Genomic DNA, 22,451 nt, shown 5'->3' on the forward strand with positions numbered 1-22,451 from the left:
GTTGCGTGAAAGAAACAAGTGGGTGGGAGTCGATAAGCACTCTTGTTACGCACGAATGGCTAGCCTACGGTAAACGCATACTATGAGTGCCTGGTAGTTGACACCGTTTCTGGCCAGGAAACAGAGTATTGACTACAGGGTTCTATGCTGTAAAGGTTATCACTCAGGACTCTGAATCCTACAATCCGAGTTTAAATCTTGGACGATACTACCATGTCAATTAATTTGCCTCGTGGAAATAGAATATAGCTGTCCAAATATTGTTGTCAGTTGAAAGTATTTGCAGCACGTGAAGGAACGACAGTCCGCTGTTGCTAATTACAGGCAGATTTTTTTTTTTCAATTTCCATGTGGATTTAGAATATGGTTCTATGGTGTAATGGTTAGCACTCTGGACTTTGAATCCAGTGATCCGAGTTCAAATCTCGGTAGAACCTTCCTATTTTTGGTGCTGAATTATTCACATGGCCAACCAAAAACCTCATAATCTGATGTTTATCCGGTGTACAAATGACAGTAAAATCGGAACTCTACAATAAATACTCTGTATAGGGTTCTATGGTGTAATGGTTAGCACTCAGGACTCTGAATCCTGCGATCCGAGTTCAAATCTCGGTAGGACCTACCTTGATTTTGCAGTGACACACTCCTCCCCTGTCAACTTTAAAATAGTTGCGTGAAAGAAACAAGTGGGTGGGAGTCGATAAGCACTCTTGTTACGCACGAATGGCTAGCCTACGGTAAACGCATACTATGAGTGCCTGGTAGTTGACACCGTTTCTGGCCAGGAAACAGAGTATTGACTACAGGGTTCTATGCTGTAAAGGTTATCTCTCAGGACTCTGAATCCTACAATCCGAGTTTAAATCTTGGACGATACTACCATGTCAATTAATTTGCCTCGTGGAAATAGAATATAGCTGTCCAAATATTGTTGTCAGTTGAAAGTATTTGCAGCACGTGAAGGAACGACAGTCCGCTGTTGCTAATTACAGGCAGATTTTTTTTTTTCAATTTCCATGTGGATTTAGAATATGGTTCTATGGTGTAATGGTTAGCACTCTGGACTTTGAATCCAGTGATCCGAGTTCAAATCTCGGTAGAACCTTCCTATTTTTGGTGCTGAATTATTCACATGGCCAACCAAAAACCTCATAATCTGATGTTTATCCGGTGTACAAATGACAGTAAAATCGGAACTCTACAATAAATACTCTGTATAGGGTTCTATGGTGTAATGGTTAGCACTCAGGACTCTGAATCCTGCGATCCGAGTTCAAATCTCGGTAGGACCTACCTTGATTTTGCAGTGACACACTCCTCCCCTGTCAACTTTAAAATAGTTGCGTGAAAGAAACAAGTGGGTGGGAGTCGATAAGCACTCTTGTTACGCACGAATGGCTAGCCTACGGTAAACGCATACTATGAGTGCCTGGTAGTTGACACCGTTTCTGGCCAGGAAACAGAGTATTGACTACAGGGTTCTATGCTGTAAAGGTTATCTCTCAGGACTCTGAATCCTACAATCCGAGTTTAAATCTTGGACGATACTACCATGTCAATTAATTTGCCTCGTGGAAATAGAATATAGCTGTCCAAATATTGTTGTCAGTTGAAAGTATTTGCAGCACGTGAAGGAACGACAGTCCGCTGTTGCTAATTACAGGCAGATTTTTTTTTTTCAATTTCCATGTGGATTTAGAATATGGTTCTATGGTGTAATGGTTAGCACTCTGGACTTTGAATCCAGTGATCCGAGTTCAAATCTCGGTAGAACCTTCCTATTTTTGGTGCTGAATTATTCACATGGCCAACCAAAAACCTCATAATCTGATGTTTATCCGGTGTACAAATGACAGTAAAATCGGAACTCTACAATAAATACTCTGTATAGGGTTCTATGGTGTAATGGTTAGCACTCAGGACTCTGAATCCTGCGATCCGAGTTCAAATCTCGGTAGGACCTACCTTGATTTTGCAGTGACACACTCCTCCCCTGTCAACTTTAAAATAGTTGCGTGAAAGAAACAAGTGGGTGGGAGTCGATAAGCACTCTTGTTACGCACGAATGGCTAGCCTACGGTAAACGCATACTATGAGTGCCTGGTAGTTGACACCGTTTCTGGCCAGGAAACAGAGTATTGACTACAGGGTTCTATGCTGTAAAGGTTATCTCTCAGGACTCTGAATCCTACAATCCGAGTTTAAATCTTGGACGATACTACCATGTCAATTAATTTGCCTCGTGGAAATAGAATATAGCTGTCCAAATATTGTTGTCAGTTGAAAGTATTTGCAGCACGTGAAGGAACGACAGTCCGCTGTTGCTAATTACAGGCAGATTTTTTTTTTTCAATTTCCATGTGGATTTAGAATATGGTTCTATGGTGTAATGGTTAGCACTCTGGACTTTGAATCCAGTGATCCGAGTTCAAATCTCGGTAGAACCTTCCTATTTTTGGTGCTGAATTATTCACATGGCCAACCAAAAACCTCATAATCTGATGTTTATCCGGTGTACAAATGACAGTAAAATCGGAACTCTACAATAAATACTCTGTATAGGGTTCTATGGTGTAATGGTTAGCACTCAGGACTCTGAATCCTGCGATCCGAGTTCAAATCTCGGTAGGACCTACCTTGATTTTGCAGTGACACACTCCTCCCCTGTCAACTTTAAAATAGTTGCGTGAAAGAAACAAGTGGGTGGGAGTCGATAAGCACTCTTGTTACGCACGAATGGCTAGCCTACGGTAAACGCATACTATGAGTGCCTGGTAGTTGACACCGTTTCTGGCCAGGAAACAGAGTATTGACTACAGGGTTCTATGCTGTAAAGGTTATCTCTCAGGACTCTGAATCCTACAATCCGAGTTTAAATCTTGGACGATACTACCATGTCAATTAATTTGCCTCGTGGAAATAGAATATAGCTGTCCAAATATTGTTGTCAGTTGAAAGTATTTGCAGCACGTGAAGGAACGACAGTCCGCTGTTGCTAATTACAGGCAGATTTTTTTTTTTCAATTTCCATGTGGATTTAGAATATGGTTCTATGGTGTAATGGTTAGCACTCTGGACTTTGAATCCAGTGATCCGAGTTCAAATCTCGGTAGAACCTTCCTATTTTTGGTGCTGAATTATTCACATGGCCAACCAAAAACCTCATAATCTGATGTTTATCCGGTGTACAAATGACAGTAAAATCGGAACTCTACAATAAATACTCTGTATAGGGTTCTATGGTGTAATGGTTAGCACTCAGGACTCTGAATCCTGCGATCCGAGTTCAAATCTCGGTAGGACCTACCTTGATTTTGCAGTGACACACTCCTCCCCTGTCAACTTTAAAATAGTTGCGTGAAAGAAACAAGTGGGTGGGAGTCGATAAGCACTCTTGTTACGCACGAATGGCTAGCCTACGGTAAACGCATACTATGAGTGCCTGGTAGTTGACACCGTTTCTGGCCAGGAAACAGAGTATTGACTACAGGGTTCTATGCTGTAAAGGTTATCTCTCAGGACTCTGAATCCTACAATCCGAGTTTAAATCTTGGACGATACTACCATGTCAATTAATTTGCCTCGTGGAAATAGAATATAGCTGTCCAAATATTGTTGTCAGTTGAAAGTATTTGCAGCACGTGAAGGAACGACAGTCCGCTGTTGCTAATTACAGGCAGATTTTTTTTTTTCAATTTCCATGTGGATTTAGAATATGGTTCTATGGTGTAATGGTTAGCACTCTGGACTTTGAATCCAGTGATCCGAGTTCAAATCTCGGTAGAACCTTCCTATTTTTGGTGCTGAATTATTCACATGGCCAACCAAAAACCTCATAATCTGATGTTTATCCGGTGTACAAATGACAGTAAAATCGGAACTCTACAATAAATACTCTGTATAGGGTTCTATGGTGTAATGGTTAGCACTCAGGACTCTGAATCCTGCGATCCGAGTTCAAATCTCGGTAGGACCTACCTTGATTTTGCAGTGACACACTCCTCCCCTGTCAACTTTAAAATAGTTGCGTGAAAGAAACAAGTGGGTGGGAGTCGATAAGCACTCTTGTTACGCACGAATGGCTAGCCTACGGTAAACGCATACTATGAGTGCCTGGTAGTTGACACCGTTTCTGGCCAGGAAACAGAGTATTGACTACAGGGTTCTATGCTGTAAAGGTTATCTCTCAGGACTCTGAATCCTACAATCCGAGTTTAAATCTTGGACGATACTACCATGTCAATTAATTTGCCTCGTGGAAATAGAATATAGCTGTCCAAATATTGTTGTCAGTTGAAAGTATTTGCAGCACGTGAAGGAACGACAGTCCGCTGTTGCTAATTACAGGCAGATTTTTTTTTTTCAATTTCCATGTGGATTTAGAATATGGTTCTATGGTGTAATGGTTAGCACTCTGGACTTTGAATCCAGTGATCCGAGTTCAAATCTCGGTAGAACCTTCCTATTTTTGGTGCTGAATTATTCACATGGCCAACCAAAAACCTCATAATCTGATGTTTATCCGGTGTACAAATGACAGTAAAATCGGAACTCTACAATAAATACTCTGTATAGGGTTCTATGGTGTAATGGTTAGCACTCAGGACTCTGAATCCTGCGATCCGAGTTCAAATCTCGGTAGGACCTACCTTGATTTTGCAGTGACACACTCCTCCCCTGTCAACTTTAAAATAGTTGCGTGAAAGAAACAAGTGGGTGGGAGTCGATAAGCACTCTTGTTACGCACGAATGGCTAGCCTACGGTAAACGCATACTATGAGTGCCTGGTAGTTGACACCGTTTCTGGCCAGGAAACAGAGTATTGACTACAGGGTTCTATGCTGTAAAGGTTATCTCTCAGGACTCTGAATCCTACAATCCGAGTTTAAATCTTGGACGATACTACCATGTCAATTAATTTGCCTCGTGGAAATAGAATATAGCTGTCCAAATATTGTTGTCAGTTGAAAGTATTTGCAGCACGTGAAGGAACGACAGTCCGCTGTTGCTAATTACAGGCAGATTTTTTTTTTTCAATTTCCATGTGGATTTAGAATATGGTTCTATGGTGTAATGGTTAGCACTCTGGACTTTGAATCCAGTGATCCGAGTTCAAATCTCGGTAGAACCTTCCTATTTTTGGTGCTGAATTATTCACATGGCCAACCAAAAACCTCATAATCTGATGTTTATCCGGTGTACAAATGACAGTAAAATCGGAACTCTACAATAAATACTCTGTATAGGGTTCTATGGTGTAATGGTTAGCACTCAGGACTCTGAATCCTGCGATCCGAGTTCAAATCTCGGTAGGACCTACCTTGATTTTGCAGTGACACACTCCTCCCCTGTCAACTTTAAAATAGTTGCGTGAAAGAAACAAGTGGGTGGGAGTCGATAAGCACTCTTGTTACGCACGAATGGCTAGCCTACGGTAAACGCATACTATGAGTGCCTGGTAGTTGACACCGTTTCTGGCCAGGAAACAGAGTATTGACTACAGGGTTCTATGCTGTAAAGGTTATCTCTCAGGACTCTGAATCCTACAATCCGAGTTTAAATCTTGGACGATACTACCATGTCAATTAATTTGCCTCGTGGAAATAGAATATAGCTGTCCAAATATTGTTGTCAGTTGAAAGTATTTGCAGCACGTGAAGGAACGACAGTCCGCTGTTGCTAATTACAGGCAGATTTTTTTTTTTCAATTTCCATGTGGATTTAGAATATGGTTCTATGGTGTAATGGTTAGCACTCTGGACTTTGAATCCAGTGATCCGAGTTCAAATCTCGGTAGAACCTTCCTATTTTTGGTGCTGAATTATTCACATGGCCAACCAAAAACCTCATAATCTGATGTTTATCCGGTGTACAAATGACAGTAAAATCGGAACTCTACAATAAATACTCTGTATAGGGTTCTATGGTGTAATGGTTAGCACTCAGGACTCTGAATCCTGCGATCCGAGTTCAAATCTCGGTAGGACCTACCTTGATTTTGCAGTGACACACTCCTCCCCTGTCAACTTTAAAATAGTTGCGTGAAAGAAACAAGTGGGTGGGAGTCGATAAGCACTCTTGTTACGCACGAATGGCTAGCCTACGGTAAACGCATACTATGAGTGCCTGGTAGTTGACACCGTTTCTGGCCAGGAAACAGAGTATTGACTACAGGGTTCTATGCTGTAAAGGTTATCTCTCAGGACTCTGAATCCTACAATCCGAGTTTAAATCTTGGACGATACTACCATGTCAATTAATTTGCCTCGTGGAAATAGAATATAGCTGTCCAAATATTGTTGTCAGTTGAAAGTATTTGCAGCACGTGAAGGAACGACAGTCCGCTGTTGCTAATTACAGGCAGATTTTTTTTTTTCAATTTCCATGTGGATTTAGAATATGGTTCTATGGTGTAATGGTTAGCACTCTGGACTTTGAATCCAGTGATCCGAGTTCAAATCTCGGTAGAACCTTCCTATTTTTGGTGCTGAATTATTCACATGGCCAACCAAAAACCTCATAATCTGATGTTTATCCGGTGTACAAATGACAGTAAAATCGGAACTCTACAATAAATACTCTGTATAGGGTTCTATGGTGTAATGGTTAGCACTCAGGACTCTGAATCCTGCGATCCGAGTTCAAATCTCGGTAGGACCTACCTTGATTTTGCAGTGACACACTCCTCCCCTGTCAACTTTAAAATAGTTGCGTGAAAGAAACAAGTGGGTGGGAGTCGATAAGCACTCTTGTTACGTACGAATGGCTAGCCTACGGTAAACGCATACTATGAGTGCCTGGTAGTTGACACCGTTTCTGGCCAGGAAACAGAGTATTGACTACAGGGTTCTATGCTGTAAAGGTTATCTCTCAGGACTCTGAATCCTACAATCCGAGTTTAAATCTTGGACGATACTACCATGTCAATTAATTTGCCTCGTGGAAATAGAATATAGCTGTCCAAATATTGTTGTCAGTTGAAAGTATTTGCAGCACGTGAAGGAACGACAGTCCGCTGTTGCTAATTACAGGCAGATTTTTTTTTTTCAATTTCCATGTGGATTTAGAATATGGTTCTATGGTGTAATGGTTAGCACTCTGGACTTTGAATCCAGTGATCCGAGTTCAAATCTCGGTAGAACCTTCCTATTTTTGGTGCTGAATTATTCACATGGCCAACCAAAAACCTCATAATCTGATGTTTATCCGGTGTACAAATGACAGTAAAATCGGAACTCTACAATAAATACTCTGTATAGGGTTCTATGGTGTAATGGTTAGCACTCAGGACTCTGAATCCTGCGATCCGAGTTCAAATCTCGGTAGGACCTACCTTGATTTTGCAGTGACACACTCCTCCCCTGTCAACTTTAAAATAGTTGCGTGAAAGAAACAAGTGGGTGGGAGTCGATAAGCACTCTTGTTACTCACGAATGGCTAGCCTACGGTAAACGCATACTATGAGTGCCTGGTAGTTGACACCGTTTCTGGCCAGGAAACAGAGTATTGACTACAGGGTTCTATGCTGTAAAGGTTATCTCTCAGGACTCTGAATCCTACAATCCGAGTTTAAATCTTGGACGATACTACCATGTCAATTAATTTGCCTCGTGGAAATAGAATATAGCTGTCCAAATATTGTTGTCAGTTGAAAGTATTTGCAGCACGTGAAGGAACGACAGTCCGCTGTTGCTAATTACAGGCAGATTTTTTTTTTCAATTTCCATGTGGATTTAGAATATGGTTCTATGGTGTAATGGTTAGCACTCTGGACTTTGAATCCAGTGATCCGAGTTCAAATCTCGGTAGAACCTTCCTATTTTTGGTGCTGAATTATTCACATGGCCAACCAAAAACCTCATAATCTGATGTTTATCCGGTGTACAAATGACAGTAAAATCGGAACTCTACAATAAATACTCTGTATAGGGTTCTATGGTGTAATGGTTAGCACTCAGGACTCTGAATCCTGCGATCCGAGTTCAAATCTCGGTAGGACCTACCTTGATTTTGCAGTGACACACTCCTCCCCTGTCAACTTTAAAATAGTTGCGTGAAAGAAACAAGTGGGTGGGAGTCGATAAGCACTCTTGTTACGCACGAATGGCTAGCCTACGGTAAACGCATACTATGAGTGCCTGGTAGTTGACACCGTTTCTGGCCAGGAAACAGAGTATTGACTACAGGGTTCTATGCTGTAAAGGTTATCTCTCAGGACTCTGAATCCTACAATCCGAGTTTAAATCTTGGACGATACTACCATGTCAATTAATTTGCCTCGTGGAAATAGAATATAGCTGTCCAAATATTGTTGTCAGTTGAAAGTATTTGCAGCACGTGAAGGAACGACAGTCCGCTGTTGCTAATTACAGGCAGATTTTTTTTTTTCAATTTCCATGTGGATTTAGAATATGGTTCTATGGTGTAATGGTTAGCACTCTGGACTTTGAATCCAGTGATCCGAGTTCAAATCTCGGTAGAACCTTCCTATTTTTGGTGCTGAATTATTCACATGGCCAACCAAAAACCTCATAATCTGATGTTTATCCGGTGTACAAATGACAGTAAAATCGGAACTCTACAATAAATACTCTGTATAGGGTTCTATGGTGTAATGGTTAGCACTCAGGACTCTGAATCCTGCGATCCGAGTTCAAATCTCGGTAGGACCTACCTTGATTTTGCAGTGACACACTCCTCCCCTGTCAACTTTAAAATAGTTGCGTGAAAGAAACAAGTGGGTGGGAGTCGATAAGCACTCTTGTTACGCACGAATGGCTAGCCTACGGTAAACGCATACTATGAGTGCCTGGTAGTTGACACCGTTTCTGGCCAGGAAACAGAGTATTGACTACAGGGTTCTATGCTGTAAAGGTTATCTCTCAGGACTCTGAATCCTACAATCCGAGTTTAAATCTTGGACGATACTACCATGTCAATTAATTTGCCTCGTGGAAATAGAATATAGCTGTCCAAATATTGTTGTCAGTTGAAAGTATTTGCAGCACGTGAAGGAACGACAGTCCGCTGTTGCTAATTACAGGCAGATTTTTTTTTTTCAATTTCCATGTGGATTTAGAATATGGTTCTATGGTGTAATGGTTAGCACTCTGGACTTTGAATCCAGTGATCCGAGTTCAAATCTCGGTAGAACCTTCCTATTTTTGGTGCTGAATTATTCACATGGCCAACCAAAAACCTCATAATCTGATGTTTATCCGGTGTACAAATGACAGTAAAATCGGAACTCTACAATAAATACTCTGTATAGGGTTCTATGGTGTAATGGTTAGCACTCAGGACTCTGAATCCTGCGATCCGAGTTCAAATCTCGGTAGGACCTACCTTGATTTTGCAGTGACACACTCCTCCCCTGTCAACTTTAAAATAGTTGCGTGAAAGAAACAAGTGGGTGGGAGTCGATAAGCACTCTTGTTACGCACGAATGGCTAGCCTACGGTAAACGCATACTATGAGTGCCTGGTAGTTGACACCGTTTCTGGCCAGGAAACAGAGTATTGACTACAGGGTTCTATGCTGTAAAGGTTATCTCTCAGGACTCTGAATCCTACAATCCGAGTTTAAATCTTGGACGATACTACCATGTCAATTAATTTGCCTCGTGGAAATAGAATATAGCTGTCCAAATATTGTTGTCAGTTGAAAGTATTTGCAGCACGTGAAGGAACGACAGTCCGCTGTTGCTAATTACAGGCAGATTTTTTTTTTTCAATTTCCATGTGGATTTAGAATATGGTTCTATGGTGTAATGGTTAGCACTCTGGACTTTGAATCCAGTGATCCGAGTTCAAATCTCGGTAGAACCTTCCTATTTTTGGTGCTGAATTATTCACATGGCCAACCAAAAACCTCATAATCTGATGTTTATCCGGTGTACAAATGACAGTAAAATCGGAACTCTACAATAAATACTCTGTATAGGGTTCTATGGTGTAATGGTTAGCACTCAGGACTCTGAATCCTGCGATCCGAGTTCAAATCTCGGTAGGACCTACCTTGATTTTGCAGTGACACACTCCTCCCCTGTCAACTTTAAAATAGTTGCGTGAAAGAAACAAGTGGGTGGGAGTCGATAAGCACTCTTGTTACTTACGAATGGCTAGCCTACGGTAAACGCATACTATGAGTGCCTGGTAGTTGACACCGTTTCTGGCCAGGAAACAGAGTATTGACTACAGGGTTCTATGCTGTAAAGGTCATCACTCAGGACTCTGAATCCTGCGATCCGAGTTCAAATCTCGGTAGGACCTACCTTGATTTTGCAGTGACACACTCCTCCCCTGTCAACTTTAAAATAGTTGCGTGAAAGAAACAAGTGGGTGGGAGTCGATAAGCACTCTTGTTACGCACGAATGGCTAGCCTACGGTAAACGCATACTATGAGTGCCTGGTAGTTGACACCGTTTCTGGCCAGGAAACAGAGTATTGACTACAGGGTTCTATGCTGTAAAGGTTATCTCTCAGGACTCTGAATCCTACAATCCGAGTTTAAATCTTGGACGATACTACCATGTCAATTAATTTGCCTCGTGGAAATAGAATATAGCTGTCCAAATATTGTTGTCAGTTGAAAGTATTTGCAGCACGTGAAGGAACGACAGTCCGCTGTTGCTAATTACACGCAGAATTTTTTTTTTTCAATTTCCATGTGGATTTAGAATATGGTTCTATGGTGTAATGGTTAGCACTCTGGACTTTGAATCCAGTGATCCGAGTTCAAATCTCGGTAGAACCTTCCTATTTTTGGTGCTGAATTATTCACATGGCCAACCAAAAACCTCATAATCTGATGTTTATCCGGTGTACAAATGACAGTAAAATCGGAACTCTACAATAAATACTCTGTATAGGGTTCTATGGTGTAATGGTTAGCACTCAGGACTCTGAATCCTGCGATCCGAGTTCAAATCTCGGTAGGACCTACCTTGATTTTGCAGTGACACACTCCTCCCCTGTCAACTTTAAAATAGTTGCGTGAAAGAAACAAGTGGGTGGGAGTCGATAAGCACTCTTGTTACGCACGAATGGCTAGCCTACGGTAAACGCATACTATGAGTGCCTGGTAGTTGACACCGTTTCTGGCCAGGAAACAGAGTATTGACTACAGGGTTCTATGCTGTAAAGGTTATCACTCAGGACTCTGAATCCTACAATCCGAGTTTAAATCTTGGACGATACTACCATGTCAATTAATTTGCCTCGTGGAAATAGAATATAGCTGTCCAAATATTGTTGTCAGTTGAAAGTATTTGCAGCACGTGAAGGAACGACAGTCCGCTGTTGCTAATTACACGCAGAATTTTTTTTTTTCAATTTCCATGTGGATTTAGAATATGGTTCTATGGTGTAATGGTTAGCACTCTGGACTTTGAATCCAGTGATCCGAGTTCAAATCTCGGTAGAACCTTCCTATTTTTGGTGCTGAATTATTCACATGGCCAACCAAAAACCTCATAATCTGATGTTTATCCGGTGTACAAATGACAGGAAAATCGGAACTCTACAATAAATACTCTGTATAGGGTTCTATGGTGTAATGGTTAGCACTCAGGACTCTGAATCCTGCGATCCGAGTTCAAATCTCGGTAGGACCTACCTTGATTTTGCAGTGACACACTCCTCCCCTGTCAACTTTAAATAGTTGCGTGAAAGAAACAAGTGGGTGGGAGTCGATAAGCACTCTTGTTACGCACGAATGGCTAGCCTACGGTAAACGCATACTATGAGTGCCTGGTAGTTGACACCGTTTCTGGCCAGGAAACAGAGTATTGACTACAGGGTTCTATGCTGTAAAGGTTATCTCTCAGGACTCTGAATCCTACAATCCGAGTTTAAATCTTGGACGATACTACCATGTCAATTAATTTGCCTCGTGGAAATAGAATATAGCTGTCCAAATATTGTTGTCAGTTGAAAGTATTTGCAGCACGTGAAGGAACGACAGTCCGCTGTTGCTAATTACAGGCAGATTTTTTTTTTTCAATTTCCATGTGGATTTAGAATATGGTTCTATGGTGTAATGGTTAGCACTCTGGACTTTGAATCCAGTGATCCGAGTTCAAATCTCGGTAGAACCTTCCTATTTTTGGTGCTGAATTATTCACATGGCCAACCAAAAACCTCATAATCTGATGTTTATCCGGTGTACAAATGACAGTAAAATCGGAACTCTACAATAAATACTCTGTATAGGGTTCTATGGTGTAATGGTTAGCACTCAGGACTCTGAATCCTGCGATCCGAGTTCAAATCTCGGTAGGACCTACCTTGATTTTGCAGTGACACACTCCTCCCCTGTCAACTTTAAAATAGTTGCGTGAAAGAAACAAGTGGGTGGGAGTCGATAAGCACTCTTGTTACTTACGAATGGCTAGCCTACGGTAAACGCATACTATGAGTGCCTGGTAGTTGACACCGTTTCTGGCCAGGAAACAGAGTATTGACTACAGGGTTCTATGCTGTAAAGGTCATCACTCAGGACTCTGAATCCTGCGATCCGAGTTCAAATCTCGGTAGGACCTACCTTGATTTTGCAGTGACACACTCCTCCCCTGTCAACTTTAAAATAGTTGCGTGAAAGAAACAAGTGGGTGGGAGTCGATAAGCACTCTTGTTACGCACGAATGGCTAGCCTACGGTAAACGCATACTATGAGTGCCTGGTAGTTGACACCGTTTCTGGCCAGGAAACAGAGTATTGACTACAGGGTTCTATGCTGTAAAGGTTATCTCTCAGGACTCTGAATCCTACAATCCGAGTTTAAATCTTGGACGATACTACCATGTCAATTAATTTGCCTCGTGGAAATAGAATATAGCTGTCCAAATATTGTTGTCAGTTGAAAGTATTTGCAGCACGTGAAGGAACGACAGTCCGCTGTTGCTAATTACACGCAGAATTTTTTTTTTTCAATTTCCATGTGGATTTAGAATATGGTTCTATGGTGTAATGGTTAGCACTCTGGACTTTGAATCCAGTGATCCGAGTTCAAATCTCGGTAGAACCTTCCTATTTTTGGTGCTGAATTATTCACATGGCCAACCAAAAACCTCATAATCTGATGTTTATCCGGTGTACAAATGACAGTAAAATCGGAACTCTACAATAAATACTCTGTATAGGGTTCTATGGTGTAATGGTTAGCACTCAGGACTCTGAATCCTGCGATCCGAGTTCAAATCTCGGTAGGACCTACCTTGATTTTGCAGTGACACACTCCTCCCCTGTCAACTTTAAAATAGTTGCGTGAAAGAAACAAGTGGGTGGGAGTCGATAAGCACTCTTGTTACGCACGAATGGCTAGCCTACGGTAAACGCATACTATGAGTGCCTGGTAGTTGACACCGTTTCTGGCCAGGAAACAGAGTATTGACTACAGGGTTCTATGCTGTAAAGGTTATCACTCAGGACTCTGAATCCTACAATCCGAGTTTAAATCTTGGACGATACTACCATGTCAATTAATTTGCCTCGTGGAAATAGAATATAGCTGTCCAAATATTGTTGTCAGTTGAAAGTATTTGCAGCACGTGAAGGAACGACAGTCCGCTGTTGCTAATTACACGCAGAATTTTTTTTTTTCAATTTCCATGTGGATTTAGAATATGGTTCTATGGTGTAATGGTTAGCACTCTGGACTTTGAATCCAGTGATCCGAGTTCAAATCTCGGTAGAACCTTCCTATTTTTGGTGCTGAATTATTCACATGGCCAACCAAAAACCTCATAATCTGATGTTTATCCGATGTACAAATGACAGGAAAATCGGAACTCTACAATAAATACTCTGTATAGGGTTCTATGGTGTAATGGTTAGCACTCAGGACTCTGAATCCTGCGATCCGAGTTCAAATCTCGGTAGGACCTACCTTGATTTTGCAGTGACACACTCCTCCCCTGTCAACTTTTAAATAGTTGAGTGAAAGAAACAAGTGGGTGGGAGTCGATAAACACTCTTGTTACGCACGAATGGCTAGCCTACGGTAAACGCATACTATGAGTGCCTGGTAGTTGACACTGTTTCTGGCCAGGAAACAGAGTATTGACTACAGGGTTCTATGCTGTAAAGGTTATCACTCAGGACTCTGAATCCTGCGATCCGAGTTCAAATCTCGGTAGGACCTACCTTGATTTTGCAGTGACACACTCCTCCCCTGTCAAGTTTTAAATAGTTGCGTGAAAGAAACAAGTGGGTGGGAGTCGATAAGCACTCTTGTTACGCACGAATGGCTAGCCTACGGTAAACGCATACTATGAGTGCCTGGTAGTTGACACCGTTTCTGGCCAGGAAACAGAGTATTGACTACAGGGTTCTATGCTGTAAAGGTTATCTCTCAGGACTCTGAATCCTTACAATCCGAGTTTAAATCTTGGACGATACTACCATGTCAATTAATTTGCCTCGTGGAAATAGAATATAGCTGTCCAAATATTGTTGTCAGTTGAAAGTATTTGCAGCACGTGAAGGAACGACAGTCCGCTGTTGCTAATTACAGGCAGATTTTTTTTTTTCAATTTCCATGTGGATTTAGAATATGGTTCTATGGTGTAATGGTTAGCACTCTGGACTTTGAATCCAGTGATCCGAGTACAAATCTCGGTAGAACCTTCCTATTTTTGGTGCTGAATTATTCACATGGCCAACCAAAAACCTCATAATCTGATGTTTATCCGGTGTACAAATGACAGTAAAATCGGAACTCTACAATAAATACTCTGTATAGGGTTCTATGGTGTAATGGTTAGCACTCAGGACTCTGAATCCTGCGATCCGAGTTCAAATCTCGGTAGGACCTACCTTGATTTTGCAGTGACACACTCCTCCCCTGTCAACTTTAAAATAGTTGCGTGAAAGAAACAAGTGGGTGGGAGTCGATAAGCACTCTTGTTACTTACGAATGGCTAGCCTACGGTAAACGCATACTATGAGTGCCTGGTAGTTGACACCGTTTCTGGCCAGGAAACAGAGTATTGACTACAGGGTTCTATGCTGTAAAGGTCATCACTCAGGACTCTGAATCCTGCGATCCGAGTTCAAATCTCGGTAGGACCTACCTTGATTTTGCAGTGACACACTCCTCCCCTGTCAACTTTAAAATAGTTGCGTGAAAGAAACAAGTGGGTGGGAGTCGATAAGCACTCTTGTTACGCACGAATGGCTAGCCTACGGTAAACGCATACTATGAGTGCCTGGTAGTTGACACCGTTTCTGGCCAGGAAACAGAGTATTGACTACAGGGTTCTATGCTGTAAAGGTTATCTCTCAGGACTCTGAATCCTACAATCCGAGTTTAAATCTTGGACGATACTACCATGTCAATTAATTTGCCTCGTGGAAATAGAATATAGCTGTCCAAATATTGTTGTCAGTTGAAAGTATTTGCAGCACGTGAAGGAACGACAGTCCGCTGTTGCTAATTACACGCAGAATTTTTTTTTTTCAATTTCCATGTGGATTTAGAATATGGTTCTATGGTGTAATGGTTAGCACTCTGGACTTTGAATCCAGTGATCCGAGTTCAAATCTCGGTAGAACCTTCCTATTTTTGGTGCTGAATTATTCACATGGCCAACCAAAAACCTCATAATCTGATGTTTATCCGGTGTACAAATGACAGTAAAATCGGAACTCTACAATAAATACTCTGTATAGGGTTCTATGGTGTAATGGTTAGCACTCAGGACTCTGAATCCTGCGATCCGAGTTCAAATCTCGGTAGGACCTACCTTGATTTTGCAGTGACACACTCCTCCCCTGTCAACTTTAAAATAGTTGCGTGAAAGAAACAAGTGGGTGGGAGTCGATAAGCACTCTTGTTACGCACGAATGGCTAGCCTACGGTAAACGCATACTATGAGTGCCTGGTAGTTGACACCGTTTCTGGCCAGGAAACAGAGTATTGACTACAGGGTTCTATGCTGTAAAGGTCATCACTCAGGACTCTGAATCCTGCGATCCGAGTTCAAATCTCGGTAGGACCTACCTTGATTTTGCAGTGACACACTCCTCCCCTGTCAACTTTAAAATAGTTGCGTGAAAGAAACAAGTGGGTGGGAGTCGATAAGCACTCTTGTTACGCACGAATGGCTAGCCTACGGTAAACGCATACTATGAGTGCCTGGTAGTTGACACCGTTTCTGGCCAGGAAACAGAGTATTGACTACAGGGTTCTATGCTGTAAAGGTTATCTCTCAGGACTCTGAATCCTACAATCCGAGTTTAAATCTTGGACGATACTACCATGTCAATTAATTTGCCTCGTGGAAATAGAATATAGCTGTCCAAATATTGTTGTCAGTTGAAAGTATTTGCAGCACGTGAAGGAACGACAGTCCGCTGTTGCTAATTACACGCAGAATTATTTTTTTTCAATTTCCATGTGGATTTAGAATATGGTTCTATGGTGTAATGGTTAGCACTCTGGACTTTGAATCCAGTGATCCGAGTTCAAATCTCGGTAGAACCTTCCTATTTTTGGTGCTGAATTATTCACATGGCCAACCAAAAACCTCATAATCTGATGTTTATCCGGTGTACAAATGACAGTAAAATCGGAACTCTACAATAAATACTCTGTATAGGGTTCTATGGTGTAATGGTTAGCACTCAGGACTCTGAATCCTGCGATCCGAGTTCAAATCTCGGTAGGACCTACCTTGATTTTGCAGTGACACACTCCTCCCCTGTCAACTTTAAAATAGTTGCGTGAAAGAAACAAGTGGGTGGGAGTCGATAAGCACTCTTGTTACGCACGAATGGCTAGCCTACGGTAAACGCATACTATGAGTGCCTGGTAGTTGACACCGTTTCTGGCCAGGAAACAGAGTATTGACTACAGGGTTCTATGCTGTAAAGGTTATCACTCAGGACTCTGAATCCTACAATCCGAGTTTAAATCTTGGACGATACTACCATGTCAATTAATTTGCCTCGTGGAAATAGAATATAGCTGTCCAAATATTGTTGTCAGTTGAAAGTATTTGCAGCACGTGAAGGAACGACAGTCCGCTGTTGCTAATTACACGCAGATTTTTTTTTTTCAATTTCCATGTGGATTTAGAATATGGTTCTATGGTGTAATGGTTAGCACTCTGGACTTTGAATCCAGTGATCCGAGTTCAAATCTCGGTAGAACCTTCCTATTTTTGGTGCTGAATTATTCACATGGCCAACCAAAAACCTCATAATCTGATGTTTATCCGATGTACAAATGACAGGAAAATCGGAACTCTACAATAAATACTCTGTATAGGGTTCTATGGTGTAATGGTTAGCACTCAGGACTCTGAATCCTGCGATCCGAGTTCAAATCTCGGTAGGACCTACCTTGATTTTGCAGTGACACACTCCTCCCCTGTCAACTTTTAAATAGTTGAGTGAAAGAAACAAGTGGGTGGGAGTCGATAAACACTCTTGTTACGCACGAATGGCTAGCCTACGGTAAACGCATACTATGAGTGCCTGGTAGTTGACACTGTTTCTGGCCAGGAAACAGAGTATTGACTACAGGGTTCTATGCTGTAAAGGTTATCACTCAGGACTCTGAATCCTGCGATCCGAGTTCAAATCTCGGTAGGACCTACCTTGATTTTGCAGTGACACACTCCTCCCCTGTCAAGTTTTAAATAGTTGCGTGAAAGAAACAAGTGGGTGGGAGTCGATAAGCACTCTTGTTACGCACGAATGGCTAGCCTACGGTAAACGCATACTATGAGTGCCTGGTAGTTGACACCGTTTCTGGCCAGGAAACAGAGTATTGACTACAGGGTTCTATGCTGTAAAGGTTATCTCTCAGGACTCTGAATCCTACAATCCGAGTTTAAATCTTGGACGATACTACCATGTCAATTAATTTGCCTCGTGGAAATAGAATATAGCTGTCCAAATATTGTTGTCAGTTGAAAGTATTTGCAGCACGTGAAGGAACGACAGTCCGCTGTTGCTAATTACAGGCAGATTTTTTTTTTTCAATTTCCATGTGGATTTAGAATATGGTTCTATGGTGTAATGGTTAGCACTCTGGACTTTGAATCCAGTGATCCGAGTTCAAATCTCGGTAGAACCTTCCTATTTTTGGTGCTGAATTATTCACATGGCCAACCAAAAACCTCATAATCTGATGTTTATCCGGTGTACAAATGACAGTAAAATCGGAACTCTACAATAAATACTCTGTATAGGGTTCTATGGTGTAATGGTTAGCACTCAGGACTCTGAATCCTGCGATCCGAGTTCAAATCTCGGTAGGACCTACCTTGATTTTGCAGTGACACACTCCTCCCCTGTCAACTTTAAAATAGTTGCGTGAAAGAAACAAGTGGGTGGGAGTCGATAAGCACTCTTGTTACGCACGAATGGCTAGCCTACGGTAAACGCATACTATGAGTGCCTGGTAGTTGACACCGTTTCTGGCCAGGAAACAGAGTATTGACTACAGGGTTCTATGCTGTAAAGGTTATCACTCAGGACTCTGAATCCTACAATCCGAGTTTAAATCTTGGACGATACTACCATGTCAATTAATTTGCCTCGTGGAAATAGAATATAGCTGTCCAAATATTGTTGTCAGTTGAAAGTATTTGCAGCACGTGAAGGAACGACAGTCCGCTGTTGCTAATTACAGGCAGATTTTTTTTTTTCAATTTCCATGTGGATTTAGAATATGGTTCTATGGTGTAATGGTTAGCACTCTGGACTTTGAATCCAGTGATCCGAGTACAAATCTCGGTAGAACCTTCCTATTTTTGGTGCTGAATTATTCACATGGCCAACCAAAAACCTCATAATCTGATGTTTATCCGGTGTACAAATGACAGTAAAATCGGAACTCTACAATAAATACTCTGTATAGGGTTCTATGGTGTAATGGTTAGCACTCAGGACTCTGAATCCTGCGATCCGAGTTCAAATCTCGGTAGGACCTACCTTGATTTTGCAGTGACACACTCCTCCCCTGTCAACTTTAAAATAGTTGCGTGAAAGAAACAAGTGGGTGGGAGTCGATAAGCACTCTTGTTACTTACGAATGGCTAGCCTACGGTAAACGCATACTATGAGTGCCTGGTAGTTGACACTGTTTCTGGCCAGGAAACAGAGTATTGACTACAGGGTTCTATGCTGTAAAGGTTATCACTCAGGACTCTGAATCCTGCGATCCGAGTTCAAATCTCGGTAGGACCTACCTTGATTTTGCAGTGACACACTCCTCCCCTGTCAAGTTTTAAATAGTTGCGTGAAAGAAACAAGTGGGTGGGAGTCGATAAGCACTCTTGTTACGCACGAATGGCTAGCCTACGGTAAACGCATACTATGAGTGCCTGGTAGTTGACACCGTTTCTGGCCAGGAAACAGAGTATTGACTACAGGGTTCTATGCTGTAAAGGTTATCTCTCAGGACTCTGAATCCTACAATCCGAGTTTAAATCTTGGACGATACTACCATGTCAATTAATTTGCCTCGTGGAAATAGAATATAGCTGTCCAAATATTGTTGTCAGTTGAAAGTATTTGCAGCACGTGAAGGAACGACAGTCCGCTGTTGCTAATTACACGCAGAATTTTTTTTTTTCAATTTCCATGTGGATTTAGAATATGGTTCTATGGTGTAATGGTTAGCACTCTGGACTTTGAATCCAGTGATCCGAGTTCAAATCTCGGTAGAACCTTCCTATTTTTGGTGCTGAATTATTCACATGGCCAACCAAAAACCTCATAATCTGATGTTTATCCGATGTACAAATGACAGGAAAATCGGAACTCTACAATAAATACTCTGTATAGGGTTCTATGGTGTAATGGTTAGCACTCAGGACTCTGAATCCTGCGATCCGAGTTCAAATCTCGGTAGGACCTACCTTGATTTTGCAGTGACACACTCCTCCCCTGTCAACTTTTAAATAGTTGAGTGAAAGAAACAAGTGGGTGGGAGTCGATAAACACTCTTGTTACGCACGAATGGCTAGCCTACGGTAAACGCATACTATGAGTGCCTGGTAGTTGACACTGTTTCTGGCCAGGAAACAGAGTATTGACTACAGGGTTCTATGCTGTAAAGGTTATCACTCAGGACTCTGAATCCTGCGATCCGAGTTCAAATCTCGGTAGGACCTACCTTGATTTTGCAGTGACACACTCCTCCCCTGTCAAGTTTTAAAATAGTTGCGTGAAAGAAACAAGTGGGTGGGAGTCGATAAGCACTCTTGTTACGCACGAATGGCTAGCCTACGGTAAACGCATACTATGAGTGCCTGGTAGTTGACACCGTTTCTGGCCAGGAAACAGAGTATTGACTACAGGGTTCTATGCTGTAAAGGTTATCTCTCAGGACTCTGAATCCTACAATCCGAGTTTAAATCTTGGACGATACTACCATGTCAATTAATTTGCCTCGTGGAAATAGAATATTGCTGTCCAAATATTGTTGTCAGTTGAAAGTATTTGCAGCACGTGAAGGAACGACAGTCCGCTGTTGCTAATTACAGGCAGATTTTTTTTTTTCAATTTCCATGTGGATTTAGAATATGGTTCTATGGTGTAATGGTTAGCACTCTGGACTTTGAATCCAGTGATCCGAGTTCAAATCTCGGTAGAACCTTCCTATTTTTGGTGCTGAATTATTCACATGGCCAACCAAAAACCTCATAATCTGATGTTTATCCGGTGTACAAATGACAGTAAAATCGGAACTCTACAATAAATACTCTGTATAGGGTTCTATGGTGTAATGGTTAGCACTCAGGACTCTGAATCCTGCGATCCGAGTTCAAATCTCGGTAGGACCTACCTTGATTTTGCAGTGACACACTCCTCCCCTGTCAACTTTAAAATAGTTGCGTGAAAGAAACAAGTGGGTGGGAGTCGATAAGCACTCTTGTTACTTACGAATGGCTAGCCTACGGTAAACGCATACTATGAGTGCCTGGTAGTTGACACCGTTTCTGGCCAGGAACAGAGTATTGACTACAGGGTTCTATGCTGTAAAGGTCATCACTCAGGACTCTGAATCCTGCGATCCGAGTTCAAATCTCGGTAGGACCTACCTTGATTTTGCAGTGACACACTCCTCCCCTGTCAACTTTAAAATAGTTGCGTGAAAGAACAAGTGGGTGGGAGTCGATAAGCACTCTTGTTACGCACGAATGGCTAGCCTACGGTAAACGCATACTATGAGTGCCTGGTAGTTGACACCGTTTCTGGCCAGGAAACAGAGTATTGACTACAGGGTTCTATGCTGTAAAGGTTATCTCTCAGGACTCTGAATCCTACAATCCGAGTTTAAATCTTGGACGATACTACCATGTCAATTAATTTGCCTCGTGGAAATAGAATATAGCTGTCCAAATATTGTTGTCAGTTTGAAAGTATTTGCCAGCACGTGAAGGAACGACAGTCCGCTGTTGCTAATTACAGGCAGATTTTTTTTTTTCAATTTCCATGTGGATTTAGAATATGGTTCTATGGTGTAATGGTTAGCACTCTGGACTTTGAATCCAGTGATCCGAGTTCAAATCTCGGTAGAACCTTCCTATTTTTGGTGCTGAATTATTCACATGGCCAACCAAAAACCTCATAATCTGATGTTTTATCCGGTGTACAAATGACAGTAAAATCGGAACTCTACAATAAATACTCTGTATAGGGTTCTATGGTGTAATGGTTAGCACTCAGGACTCTGAATCCTGCGATCCGAGTTCAAATCTCGGTAGGACCTACCTTGATTTTGCAGTGACACACTCCTCCCCTGTCAACTTTAAATAGTTTGAGTGAAAAGAAACAAGTGGGTGGGAGTCGATAAAGCACTCTTGTTACGCACGAATGGCTAGCCTACGGTAAACGCATACTATGAGTGCTGGTAGTTGACACTGTTTCTGGCCAGGAAACAGAGTATTGACTACAGGGTTCTATGCTGTAAAGGTTCATCACTCAGGACTCTGAATCCTGCGATCCGAGTTCAAATCTCGGTAGGACCTACCTTGATTTTGCAGTGACACACTCTCCCCTGTCAACTTTTAAATAGTTGCGTGAAAGAAACAAGTGGGTGGGAGTCGATAAGCACTCTTGTTACGCACGAATGGCTAGCCTACGGTAAACGCATACTATGAGTGCCTGGTAGTTGACTCCGTTTTTCTGGCCAGGAAACAGAGTATTGACTACAGGGTTCTATGCTGTAAAGGTTATCTCTATCTCAGGACTCTGAATCCTACAATCCGATTTTAAATTCTTGGACGATACTACCATGTCAATTAATTTGCCTCGTGGAAATAGAATATAGCTGTCCCAAATATTGTTGTCAGTTGAAAGTATTTGCAGCACGTGAAGGAACGACAGTCCGCTGTTGCTAATTACACGCAGAATTTTTTTTTTTCTCAATTTCCATGTGGATTTAAATATGGTTCTATGGTGTAATGGTTAACACTCTGGACTTTGAA

General features: G+C 41.8%; 67 non-coding genes across 67 annotated transcripts; all 67 read left to right on the plus strand.

Annotated features, from left to right (window-relative positions):
* The first annotated feature begins 365 nt into the window (after positions 1–365).
* On the plus strand, positions 366–437 carry trnaq-uug (transfer RNA glutamine (anticodon UUG)). The gene has a single exon. It is a non-coding gene; the product is annotated as a tRNA-Gln (tRNA).
* A 115-nt stretch (positions 438–552) lies between these two features.
* Positions 553–624, plus strand: trnaq-cug (transfer RNA glutamine (anticodon CUG)). Its single transcript has one exon. It is a non-coding gene; the product is annotated as a tRNA-Gln (tRNA).
* A 412-nt stretch (positions 625–1,036) lies between these two features.
* On the plus strand, positions 1,037–1,108 carry trnaq-uug (transfer RNA glutamine (anticodon UUG)). The gene has a single exon. It is a non-coding gene; the product is annotated as a tRNA-Gln (tRNA).
* A 115-nt stretch (positions 1,109–1,223) lies between these two features.
* trnaq-cug (transfer RNA glutamine (anticodon CUG)) lies at positions 1,224–1,295 on the plus strand. The gene has a single exon. It is a non-coding gene; the product is annotated as a tRNA-Gln (tRNA).
* A 412-nt stretch (positions 1,296–1,707) lies between these two features.
* Positions 1,708–1,779, plus strand: trnaq-uug (transfer RNA glutamine (anticodon UUG)). The gene has a single exon. It is a non-coding gene; the product is annotated as a tRNA-Gln (tRNA).
* A 115-nt stretch (positions 1,780–1,894) lies between these two features.
* trnaq-cug (transfer RNA glutamine (anticodon CUG)) lies at positions 1,895–1,966 on the plus strand. Its single transcript has one exon. It is a non-coding gene; the product is annotated as a tRNA-Gln (tRNA).
* Positions 1,967–2,378: 412 nt separating this feature from the next.
* On the plus strand, positions 2,379–2,450 carry trnaq-uug (transfer RNA glutamine (anticodon UUG)). Its single transcript has one exon. It is a non-coding gene; the product is annotated as a tRNA-Gln (tRNA).
* Positions 2,451–2,565: 115 nt separating this feature from the next.
* trnaq-cug (transfer RNA glutamine (anticodon CUG)) lies at positions 2,566–2,637 on the plus strand. The gene has a single exon. It is a non-coding gene; the product is annotated as a tRNA-Gln (tRNA).
* Positions 2,638–3,049: 412 nt separating this feature from the next.
* trnaq-uug (transfer RNA glutamine (anticodon UUG)) lies at positions 3,050–3,121 on the plus strand. Its single transcript has one exon. It is a non-coding gene; the product is annotated as a tRNA-Gln (tRNA).
* A 115-nt stretch (positions 3,122–3,236) lies between these two features.
* On the plus strand, positions 3,237–3,308 carry trnaq-cug (transfer RNA glutamine (anticodon CUG)). Its single transcript has one exon. It is a non-coding gene; the product is annotated as a tRNA-Gln (tRNA).
* Positions 3,309–3,720: 412 nt separating this feature from the next.
* Positions 3,721–3,792, plus strand: trnaq-uug (transfer RNA glutamine (anticodon UUG)). Its single transcript has one exon. It is a non-coding gene; the product is annotated as a tRNA-Gln (tRNA).
* A 115-nt stretch (positions 3,793–3,907) lies between these two features.
* On the plus strand, positions 3,908–3,979 carry trnaq-cug (transfer RNA glutamine (anticodon CUG)). The gene has a single exon. It is a non-coding gene; the product is annotated as a tRNA-Gln (tRNA).
* Positions 3,980–4,391: 412 nt separating this feature from the next.
* trnaq-uug (transfer RNA glutamine (anticodon UUG)) lies at positions 4,392–4,463 on the plus strand. Its single transcript has one exon. It is a non-coding gene; the product is annotated as a tRNA-Gln (tRNA).
* Positions 4,464–4,578: 115 nt separating this feature from the next.
* Positions 4,579–4,650, plus strand: trnaq-cug (transfer RNA glutamine (anticodon CUG)). Its single transcript has one exon. It is a non-coding gene; the product is annotated as a tRNA-Gln (tRNA).
* Positions 4,651–5,062: 412 nt separating this feature from the next.
* trnaq-uug (transfer RNA glutamine (anticodon UUG)) lies at positions 5,063–5,134 on the plus strand. Its single transcript has one exon. It is a non-coding gene; the product is annotated as a tRNA-Gln (tRNA).
* Positions 5,135–5,249: 115 nt separating this feature from the next.
* Positions 5,250–5,321, plus strand: trnaq-cug (transfer RNA glutamine (anticodon CUG)). Its single transcript has one exon. It is a non-coding gene; the product is annotated as a tRNA-Gln (tRNA).
* A 412-nt stretch (positions 5,322–5,733) lies between these two features.
* trnaq-uug (transfer RNA glutamine (anticodon UUG)) lies at positions 5,734–5,805 on the plus strand. The gene has a single exon. It is a non-coding gene; the product is annotated as a tRNA-Gln (tRNA).
* Positions 5,806–5,920: 115 nt separating this feature from the next.
* On the plus strand, positions 5,921–5,992 carry trnaq-cug (transfer RNA glutamine (anticodon CUG)). Its single transcript has one exon. It is a non-coding gene; the product is annotated as a tRNA-Gln (tRNA).
* A 412-nt stretch (positions 5,993–6,404) lies between these two features.
* trnaq-uug (transfer RNA glutamine (anticodon UUG)) lies at positions 6,405–6,476 on the plus strand. The gene has a single exon. It is a non-coding gene; the product is annotated as a tRNA-Gln (tRNA).
* Positions 6,477–6,591: 115 nt separating this feature from the next.
* Positions 6,592–6,663, plus strand: trnaq-cug (transfer RNA glutamine (anticodon CUG)). Its single transcript has one exon. It is a non-coding gene; the product is annotated as a tRNA-Gln (tRNA).
* Positions 6,664–7,075: 412 nt separating this feature from the next.
* trnaq-uug (transfer RNA glutamine (anticodon UUG)) lies at positions 7,076–7,147 on the plus strand. The gene has a single exon. It is a non-coding gene; the product is annotated as a tRNA-Gln (tRNA).
* A 115-nt stretch (positions 7,148–7,262) lies between these two features.
* trnaq-cug (transfer RNA glutamine (anticodon CUG)) lies at positions 7,263–7,334 on the plus strand. Its single transcript has one exon. It is a non-coding gene; the product is annotated as a tRNA-Gln (tRNA).
* Positions 7,335–7,745: 411 nt separating this feature from the next.
* On the plus strand, positions 7,746–7,817 carry trnaq-uug (transfer RNA glutamine (anticodon UUG)). The gene has a single exon. It is a non-coding gene; the product is annotated as a tRNA-Gln (tRNA).
* A 115-nt stretch (positions 7,818–7,932) lies between these two features.
* trnaq-cug (transfer RNA glutamine (anticodon CUG)) lies at positions 7,933–8,004 on the plus strand. The gene has a single exon. It is a non-coding gene; the product is annotated as a tRNA-Gln (tRNA).
* A 412-nt stretch (positions 8,005–8,416) lies between these two features.
* On the plus strand, positions 8,417–8,488 carry trnaq-uug (transfer RNA glutamine (anticodon UUG)). The gene has a single exon. It is a non-coding gene; the product is annotated as a tRNA-Gln (tRNA).
* Positions 8,489–8,603: 115 nt separating this feature from the next.
* On the plus strand, positions 8,604–8,675 carry trnaq-cug (transfer RNA glutamine (anticodon CUG)). The gene has a single exon. It is a non-coding gene; the product is annotated as a tRNA-Gln (tRNA).
* Positions 8,676–9,087: 412 nt separating this feature from the next.
* Positions 9,088–9,159, plus strand: trnaq-uug (transfer RNA glutamine (anticodon UUG)). The gene has a single exon. It is a non-coding gene; the product is annotated as a tRNA-Gln (tRNA).
* A 115-nt stretch (positions 9,160–9,274) lies between these two features.
* trnaq-cug (transfer RNA glutamine (anticodon CUG)) lies at positions 9,275–9,346 on the plus strand. The gene has a single exon. It is a non-coding gene; the product is annotated as a tRNA-Gln (tRNA).
* Positions 9,347–9,758: 412 nt separating this feature from the next.
* Positions 9,759–9,830, plus strand: trnaq-uug (transfer RNA glutamine (anticodon UUG)). Its single transcript has one exon. It is a non-coding gene; the product is annotated as a tRNA-Gln (tRNA).
* A 115-nt stretch (positions 9,831–9,945) lies between these two features.
* Positions 9,946–10,017, plus strand: trnaq-cug (transfer RNA glutamine (anticodon CUG)). The gene has a single exon. It is a non-coding gene; the product is annotated as a tRNA-Gln (tRNA).
* Positions 10,018–10,202: 185 nt separating this feature from the next.
* On the plus strand, positions 10,203–10,274 carry trnaq-cug (transfer RNA glutamine (anticodon CUG)). Its single transcript has one exon. It is a non-coding gene; the product is annotated as a tRNA-Gln (tRNA).
* Positions 10,275–10,687: 413 nt separating this feature from the next.
* trnaq-uug (transfer RNA glutamine (anticodon UUG)) lies at positions 10,688–10,759 on the plus strand. The gene has a single exon. It is a non-coding gene; the product is annotated as a tRNA-Gln (tRNA).
* A 115-nt stretch (positions 10,760–10,874) lies between these two features.
* Positions 10,875–10,946, plus strand: trnaq-cug (transfer RNA glutamine (anticodon CUG)). The gene has a single exon. It is a non-coding gene; the product is annotated as a tRNA-Gln (tRNA).
* A 413-nt stretch (positions 10,947–11,359) lies between these two features.
* On the plus strand, positions 11,360–11,431 carry trnaq-uug (transfer RNA glutamine (anticodon UUG)). Its single transcript has one exon. It is a non-coding gene; the product is annotated as a tRNA-Gln (tRNA).
* A 115-nt stretch (positions 11,432–11,546) lies between these two features.
* On the plus strand, positions 11,547–11,618 carry trnaq-cug (transfer RNA glutamine (anticodon CUG)). Its single transcript has one exon. It is a non-coding gene; the product is annotated as a tRNA-Gln (tRNA).
* Positions 11,619–12,029: 411 nt separating this feature from the next.
* On the plus strand, positions 12,030–12,101 carry trnaq-uug (transfer RNA glutamine (anticodon UUG)). Its single transcript has one exon. It is a non-coding gene; the product is annotated as a tRNA-Gln (tRNA).
* Positions 12,102–12,216: 115 nt separating this feature from the next.
* trnaq-cug (transfer RNA glutamine (anticodon CUG)) lies at positions 12,217–12,288 on the plus strand. The gene has a single exon. It is a non-coding gene; the product is annotated as a tRNA-Gln (tRNA).
* Positions 12,289–12,473: 185 nt separating this feature from the next.
* Positions 12,474–12,545, plus strand: trnaq-cug (transfer RNA glutamine (anticodon CUG)). Its single transcript has one exon. It is a non-coding gene; the product is annotated as a tRNA-Gln (tRNA).
* A 413-nt stretch (positions 12,546–12,958) lies between these two features.
* trnaq-uug (transfer RNA glutamine (anticodon UUG)) lies at positions 12,959–13,030 on the plus strand. The gene has a single exon. It is a non-coding gene; the product is annotated as a tRNA-Gln (tRNA).
* Positions 13,031–13,145: 115 nt separating this feature from the next.
* Positions 13,146–13,217, plus strand: trnaq-cug (transfer RNA glutamine (anticodon CUG)). The gene has a single exon. It is a non-coding gene; the product is annotated as a tRNA-Gln (tRNA).
* Positions 13,218–13,630: 413 nt separating this feature from the next.
* On the plus strand, positions 13,631–13,702 carry trnaq-uug (transfer RNA glutamine (anticodon UUG)). The gene has a single exon. It is a non-coding gene; the product is annotated as a tRNA-Gln (tRNA).
* Positions 13,703–13,817: 115 nt separating this feature from the next.
* On the plus strand, positions 13,818–13,889 carry trnaq-cug (transfer RNA glutamine (anticodon CUG)). The gene has a single exon. It is a non-coding gene; the product is annotated as a tRNA-Gln (tRNA).
* A 185-nt stretch (positions 13,890–14,074) lies between these two features.
* On the plus strand, positions 14,075–14,146 carry trnaq-cug (transfer RNA glutamine (anticodon CUG)). Its single transcript has one exon. It is a non-coding gene; the product is annotated as a tRNA-Gln (tRNA).
* A 413-nt stretch (positions 14,147–14,559) lies between these two features.
* Positions 14,560–14,631, plus strand: trnaq-uug (transfer RNA glutamine (anticodon UUG)). The gene has a single exon. It is a non-coding gene; the product is annotated as a tRNA-Gln (tRNA).
* Positions 14,632–14,746: 115 nt separating this feature from the next.
* On the plus strand, positions 14,747–14,818 carry trnaq-cug (transfer RNA glutamine (anticodon CUG)). The gene has a single exon. It is a non-coding gene; the product is annotated as a tRNA-Gln (tRNA).
* A 185-nt stretch (positions 14,819–15,003) lies between these two features.
* Positions 15,004–15,075, plus strand: trnaq-cug (transfer RNA glutamine (anticodon CUG)). Its single transcript has one exon. It is a non-coding gene; the product is annotated as a tRNA-Gln (tRNA).
* A 413-nt stretch (positions 15,076–15,488) lies between these two features.
* trnaq-uug (transfer RNA glutamine (anticodon UUG)) lies at positions 15,489–15,560 on the plus strand. The gene has a single exon. It is a non-coding gene; the product is annotated as a tRNA-Gln (tRNA).
* Positions 15,561–15,675: 115 nt separating this feature from the next.
* Positions 15,676–15,747, plus strand: trnaq-cug (transfer RNA glutamine (anticodon CUG)). The gene has a single exon. It is a non-coding gene; the product is annotated as a tRNA-Gln (tRNA).
* A 185-nt stretch (positions 15,748–15,932) lies between these two features.
* On the plus strand, positions 15,933–16,004 carry trnaq-cug (transfer RNA glutamine (anticodon CUG)). The gene has a single exon. It is a non-coding gene; the product is annotated as a tRNA-Gln (tRNA).
* A 413-nt stretch (positions 16,005–16,417) lies between these two features.
* trnaq-uug (transfer RNA glutamine (anticodon UUG)) lies at positions 16,418–16,489 on the plus strand. The gene has a single exon. It is a non-coding gene; the product is annotated as a tRNA-Gln (tRNA).
* Positions 16,490–16,604: 115 nt separating this feature from the next.
* On the plus strand, positions 16,605–16,676 carry trnaq-cug (transfer RNA glutamine (anticodon CUG)). Its single transcript has one exon. It is a non-coding gene; the product is annotated as a tRNA-Gln (tRNA).
* Positions 16,677–17,088: 412 nt separating this feature from the next.
* On the plus strand, positions 17,089–17,160 carry trnaq-uug (transfer RNA glutamine (anticodon UUG)). Its single transcript has one exon. It is a non-coding gene; the product is annotated as a tRNA-Gln (tRNA).
* Positions 17,161–17,275: 115 nt separating this feature from the next.
* trnaq-cug (transfer RNA glutamine (anticodon CUG)) lies at positions 17,276–17,347 on the plus strand. Its single transcript has one exon. It is a non-coding gene; the product is annotated as a tRNA-Gln (tRNA).
* Positions 17,348–17,532: 185 nt separating this feature from the next.
* trnaq-cug (transfer RNA glutamine (anticodon CUG)) lies at positions 17,533–17,604 on the plus strand. The gene has a single exon. It is a non-coding gene; the product is annotated as a tRNA-Gln (tRNA).
* A 412-nt stretch (positions 17,605–18,016) lies between these two features.
* On the plus strand, positions 18,017–18,088 carry trnaq-uug (transfer RNA glutamine (anticodon UUG)). Its single transcript has one exon. It is a non-coding gene; the product is annotated as a tRNA-Gln (tRNA).
* A 115-nt stretch (positions 18,089–18,203) lies between these two features.
* On the plus strand, positions 18,204–18,275 carry trnaq-cug (transfer RNA glutamine (anticodon CUG)). Its single transcript has one exon. It is a non-coding gene; the product is annotated as a tRNA-Gln (tRNA).
* Positions 18,276–18,687: 412 nt separating this feature from the next.
* Positions 18,688–18,759, plus strand: trnaq-uug (transfer RNA glutamine (anticodon UUG)). Its single transcript has one exon. It is a non-coding gene; the product is annotated as a tRNA-Gln (tRNA).
* Positions 18,760–18,874: 115 nt separating this feature from the next.
* Positions 18,875–18,946, plus strand: trnaq-cug (transfer RNA glutamine (anticodon CUG)). Its single transcript has one exon. It is a non-coding gene; the product is annotated as a tRNA-Gln (tRNA).
* Positions 18,947–19,131: 185 nt separating this feature from the next.
* Positions 19,132–19,203, plus strand: trnaq-cug (transfer RNA glutamine (anticodon CUG)). Its single transcript has one exon. It is a non-coding gene; the product is annotated as a tRNA-Gln (tRNA).
* Positions 19,204–19,616: 413 nt separating this feature from the next.
* Positions 19,617–19,688, plus strand: trnaq-uug (transfer RNA glutamine (anticodon UUG)). Its single transcript has one exon. It is a non-coding gene; the product is annotated as a tRNA-Gln (tRNA).
* A 115-nt stretch (positions 19,689–19,803) lies between these two features.
* trnaq-cug (transfer RNA glutamine (anticodon CUG)) lies at positions 19,804–19,875 on the plus strand. Its single transcript has one exon. It is a non-coding gene; the product is annotated as a tRNA-Gln (tRNA).
* A 185-nt stretch (positions 19,876–20,060) lies between these two features.
* Positions 20,061–20,132, plus strand: trnaq-cug (transfer RNA glutamine (anticodon CUG)). The gene has a single exon. It is a non-coding gene; the product is annotated as a tRNA-Gln (tRNA).
* Positions 20,133–20,545: 413 nt separating this feature from the next.
* trnaq-uug (transfer RNA glutamine (anticodon UUG)) lies at positions 20,546–20,617 on the plus strand. Its single transcript has one exon. It is a non-coding gene; the product is annotated as a tRNA-Gln (tRNA).
* A 115-nt stretch (positions 20,618–20,732) lies between these two features.
* trnaq-cug (transfer RNA glutamine (anticodon CUG)) lies at positions 20,733–20,804 on the plus strand. The gene has a single exon. It is a non-coding gene; the product is annotated as a tRNA-Gln (tRNA).
* A 184-nt stretch (positions 20,805–20,988) lies between these two features.
* Positions 20,989–21,060, plus strand: trnaq-cug (transfer RNA glutamine (anticodon CUG)). Its single transcript has one exon. It is a non-coding gene; the product is annotated as a tRNA-Gln (tRNA).
* A 413-nt stretch (positions 21,061–21,473) lies between these two features.
* On the plus strand, positions 21,474–21,545 carry trnaq-uug (transfer RNA glutamine (anticodon UUG)). The gene has a single exon. It is a non-coding gene; the product is annotated as a tRNA-Gln (tRNA).
* A 116-nt stretch (positions 21,546–21,661) lies between these two features.
* On the plus strand, positions 21,662–21,733 carry trnaq-cug (transfer RNA glutamine (anticodon CUG)). Its single transcript has one exon. It is a non-coding gene; the product is annotated as a tRNA-Gln (tRNA).
* Positions 21,734–22,451: the final 718 nt, after the last annotated feature.

This window comes from Oncorhynchus kisutch, unplaced genomic scaffold, assembly GCF_002021735.2.
Source record: "Oncorhynchus kisutch isolate 150728-3 unplaced genomic scaffold, Okis_V2 scaffold1655, whole genome shotgun sequence".
NCBI lineage: Eukaryota > Metazoa > Chordata > Actinopteri > Salmoniformes > Salmonidae > Oncorhynchus > Oncorhynchus kisutch.